Raw genomic sequence first — 5,000 nt, 5'->3', positions numbered from 1 at the left:
TACCAGCACCCATCGCACGTCATGTGCGCACACCCCCCCCGGCCCCCCTCCCAATCGCCGGAACCCCAATGCCGCCGCGACCTTAGCCTCAAGGCCCGGGTTCACCTTCCAAGTCTATTAATCAACATCTTTTTAGAAGATCAAAGGTGCTGAACATTGTGGTGCTAAATCATCTCCTAGAATCAGGGATTGGCTATGTAATCGTGGTGCTATATCATCTCTAAGACGTCTTCTATGTAATCTTGTTAATCAATATAATATCTATGTAATCACGGATTCTATGTAATCTTGTTAACCAATGTAATATTAGAGCCACTAGATTGGCTCAATCTTAGCCATTAATGTAAAAGGACCACCCTCATTTGTACACAACAACCATTGAGCGAACACATATTATTCTTGCCTATATTATCTTATTCTCTTTCTATCATTTGTAATTTCTGTGTGACGTGTGTTTTGTAATAGCTTATTTGATTGAAGGCTGATCTTATTGAGTCCCCGAGCAACTTATTTGATTGAAAGCTAATCTTGGACAATCAGGTTTCTGGAGTTGAAGTCTATGATAAGAGTACTTGTCTTGACCACCATCGGCACAACTCATCGTCAAGACAACTTAAGGTTTGATCAATTTAGTTACCACATAATCAAGTATCTAAATCAAATATCGACAATTGATAGATTAAAATCAACTCATCTGTAAATATGTCAATAGCAAATTGAAAGGAATTCCCCACTAATTGCTTTAGCTTCATAGTAATTTAAGCACAATAGAAGGAATTTATGTCAAACAAAGTTGTAGTCAATGGTTCATAAGTTATGTAGAATAAACATGTGTATGTATGAATTTTGTAGAAGAAACTTTGACATTTAAAAGAGTTATTTGAAAGAAAGTACATGAATCATGAATTACGTGGAAGAAACATGGCTATTAAAAAAAAAATTTGAATCGCTATTGAAAAGAATCACGTGGAAGAAACATGGCTGGCTACTAAAAGAATAAAAATTTTGAATCGCTATTGAAAAGAATCGAACCCAAGCCTTAAAACCCATGCAACAAGACATTATCCAACACAACCATTTTAAATTTATATTACTAATGTCAAACTAATTTTTATATTAGCTATAGTAAGTGTTATACAAGGAACAAAAATTTTGGACTCTTTGATGGCACAATTAAATCCACATAAATCATGCTATGGTTTCATACAATCCAATTCAATTTTCATTTCAAAAAAGAAGGCTAACGAGCCAATTTAATATTTTAAAATTCACTAAAAAAATAAAAAAATTAGATTTCAAGCTGAAAACAAGGGTTTTTTGAGAAAATTTGTGGCCAAACCGCCTTCGGCAGTTTGCCATCGCGTAGATCTCGAAAAGTTATGTGGAATCAAAAAAAAATTCGTCCCGATCCGACCACCGAGCGCAAAGTTATGGCCATTTGAAGTTCGGAAGGATACATCACCACTTAAAAACCACCCTAATTTTACTTAAACGCACCGTATTAATAATTTGATAGACCGTAATTACCGAATGTAAGCGGAACCAACATTTTTCGTCAAAACGCACCGTATCCGTGTTTGGGAAAAAGTTTATTTTGCCGAGTCAATCTGGATGGTCCCGCCTACACCACTTCAGATACCCGCCCTCCCCATTTTATCAGGGTTTTTGAATCGGCAGGAAACAAAACAGGTTTTACATCTTCGATTTTTGGCGACGCACACAATCCCTCTATTTGCAACAGGTTTTGCTCTATTTTACCCGCTTTCTCTTGCGAACAGATACTGCCTCATTCATCCATTTCATTATTTTGCAGTAATCGGTGGTCCGTTGATGTAAAGTTGGGTTCCACGAGGTGTCTGACATGACCTGACATGACTTGAGACGAATAGGGACTTCTGCTTTGCCAACATTGGACTCTGTCTTTTAGTTCATTTCAGCCCTTTTCTCTACATTTTTCTGCAATCACCCGAGAAAAGTTTCAAAGAGGTAATGCAATGTATTTTCTCTCTCTCACAATTTCGTTTATTACGTGTCTTCTATTTCCCCATTTTTTTTAATAATATATCTACCTGCTTTTTGGGGTTTAGGGTGATAAATCACACTCACGTATCGCATATTCCATGAATAACATGATTTGACCAGCAAACAAAGATGCCGTAGCAAGAGGGACAAATCGAGGTTTGCTTCTCTCCTTCCTACATCAATCATACAGGGTTGAGCCAGCCGTTGTCTCTTCTTTATGTCTTGTCTAACTACTTTTGCTCCTTTTATTGCCTTGATGTAGGATATTGTTCAAGCTTGAGCGTCGTCAAATTGGATAATCTTTGACTCTTTCAGGTAATGCTCCTTTGACTCTGTCACTTCAAGATTATGCCATTGCTTTGTACATAGTCTTGCTTTTGAGTTTTTTATTAAGCTTTCTCTTATATGATTTAGGGAATATTCATATTATTAAAATTATATCATAGATAACAAAAAATAATTTATAATATTAAATATCACCAACCGTAGCCCTGCGGATAAAATAACTTAGGGGAAGTACCGTCTGACTAAAGGGGAAAAAGGGAAAGAAAAAACGGGGTTTATTTTTAGAAAAACCAACATTCTTTGAAACCAGACGTTTTGTTTGTGGGAGGTACTACAAAATCATTAAAACGCAGAAGAGGAAGGAACAGGTTTGTTCCACTTTACCCGCCGCTGCAAAGCTTGGATATTTGTCTTCCCAGTCCTTTAATTCGACAACTTAGATATGTCCGCTTGGAGAAATAAAGATCAAGCCCAAAAATTTAAATCTGCCCAACTTTGGTATTGTCATTCCTTTCCTTCCTACCATTCATTTACTTTTTAAAAAGCTTTTTTGTTTTATTATTATTATTATTATTCGTTTATTAATTTATCATTTTTATTAAGATAAGTCTAGACCACCCGTATAGAATGTAAGCATGACTGCATAGCTAGAACCAGGCCTGTAACATGCTTGTACTACATCTAGGAGGACTCAAGGGAGCCTGGTTGATCCAGAATCTTCCAAAAGCATCCAGGATTGGTAGCATTTAGTAAGAAGATCTAGTTGACCTTGAAAATCGACTGCATAGCTGTGTAATAATGTGAAATCCCTGATTTTTAGGAATCTTGTGGAGCTTCCAATGCTATAGCACAAATAGCCTACTACCCTTGGTGTACAATAAGCTATCTTGTAACCAAAACTACCTAGTCTTACCTTGTTGGGTGTTCTCAATGAGAGCCTTGGCTGTAGGATCATGCGCGAGCCTTTTTTTGATATGCGACACCAAAACCCTTATAATGGACTAATGGCAGCAAGGTTCTCCTTCTTGCTCAGGACATCAACCACTGTGTTCACCCACCTTGGCTTATACTCCAACCTAAAATCAAATTTTGTAAGAAAATCCAGCTAATAGGCCTGTTCCGTGGATAGCTTTTTCTGCATCTAGAAGTAGCTAGTTGCCACAATGTCTGTTCTGACCACGAACCTCAACCCTAATAGGTAATGCCGCCAAGTGCACAACTAGTGCACTATTGCTGTTATTTCTGTTTTTTGGACCTGTACTTGTGCTCGGTCTCATTCAGCTTCTACTCTCGAACGTGACCAAATGGTTCTCCTACAATAGCACTCCCCCTATTACAAAGTCTAATGTATCCATATGCACCCATACGGCTTGGCATGGTCTACCAAGGCCAACATTGGCTCCTTGTTCACTACTTGCTTCAACCAATCAAAGGCATCTTGGCACTTGGTGTTCCACTTCCATGCTCTTCTCTTTTTCAGCAAATCTATCAATGGTGTGGCTATGGCCGAGTGGCCTTTGATGAAGTATTAGTAGTAGTTAACTAGCCTAAGGAATGACCTCAACTCAATAACCTTGGTTGGCAGCTCCCATTCCAGAATGGCATGGACCTTGCTTGCATCCATGTGTATCTTGCCACCTCCCACTATGTGGCCTAAAAATGGTACGTTTCGCTAGGCAAAATGGCACTTCTCCTTCTTCATATATAGTTTATGCGCCTGCAACACCTCTAACACCTGTCTCAAGTGGTTTACCTGCTCTCCCAATGTTTGGCTATAGATCACAAAATCATCAAGATAAATTACAACAAAATGATTAAGGAAAACTGAAGTACTTTGTTCATGAGTGTGCAAAATGTTCCTGGGGCTTCGGTGTGTCTGAATGGCATAACCAAGAATTGATAAGAACCTTAATGAGTGACATGTTATCTTGGGCTCATCTTCCTCCACAATCCTAGCTTGGTAATAACCTTTTATGGATAGTTTCATGGTATATGGCCTCTTCCACATAGGTAGCATTAGACTAGCTTTTGATCACCCTTAACCTTTTATTTCCCTACTAGTGGTTTGCTTTGGATGCCCTTTTTTGAATGGCCTCAATCTCCATCCTTGGACTGTTGATCATGGTCTTTTCTCTTGGATTGCTTCTCTTGATCCCTCATGTCCCTACCCTTCCTACCCTTCCCCTTGGGCTTGGTAGACTTTAGCTTATTCTGTGGCTTGAACTCCATCAAGGACTAAACAGTGGCCAAGGACTTGGCCAACTCATTAATTCCCCTCATTTGTAGCTCATGCTTCACCCATGGCTTAAGCCCATCCATGAATGCAAATAGGCCTTGGGTCTTGCTTAGATCTGAAATCTGGAGCATCAATTCAGAGAACTTATAGGCATACTCTCTTATGTCCCTTTGCTAAGTAAGTTGGCATAATTTCATCCTCACCTCATCATTGGTGTACTTCAAGTAGAACTACTCTCTCAACATTTTTTGGAACTCCTCCTAGGTTCTAATCATGGTTCTTCCATGCCTCACATCATCACACCTATGCCTCCACCACAATAAGGCAACATCAGTATAATACATTAAAATGGTGCCTTACCTTAGTAGCATCATCCTGTATGCCTATGGCTTCGAAGTACTGCTCCATCCCCTATAGATAGTTATCTACTTCCTTGGTCACCCTAGTCCCCTTAGAC

The 5,000-nt window shown here is 38.9% G+C and overlaps 1 long non-coding RNA gene across 1 annotated transcript in view; it reads left to right on the top strand.

Annotated features, from left to right (window-relative positions):
- LOC149513202 (uncharacterized) overlaps nucleotides 1-5,000 on the top strand; it is a 29,570-nt gene that overhangs the window by 275 nt on the left and 24,295 nt on the right. The window contains exons 1-3 of the long non-coding RNA XR_016330596.1: nucleotides 1-1,986; nucleotides 2,088-2,178; nucleotides 2,285-2,337. The exon at nucleotides 1-1,986 is cut by the window's left edge and continues 275 nt beyond it. This is a non-coding gene — a long non-coding RNA (uncharacterized LOC149513202). The remainder of the gene's footprint in view (nucleotides 1,987-2,087; nucleotides 2,179-2,284; nucleotides 2,338-5,000) is intronic.

This window comes from Durio zibethinus, chromosome 20, assembly GCF_047325235.1.
Source record: "Durio zibethinus cultivar Kanyao isolate XHJ-2024 chromosome 20, ASM4732523v1, whole genome shotgun sequence".
Lineage (NCBI taxonomy): Eukaryota > Viridiplantae > Streptophyta > Magnoliopsida > Malvales > Malvaceae > Durio > Durio zibethinus.
Note: the sequence above shows the minus strand (reverse complement) of the source record. Positions and strands in the feature narration are given on the sequence as shown.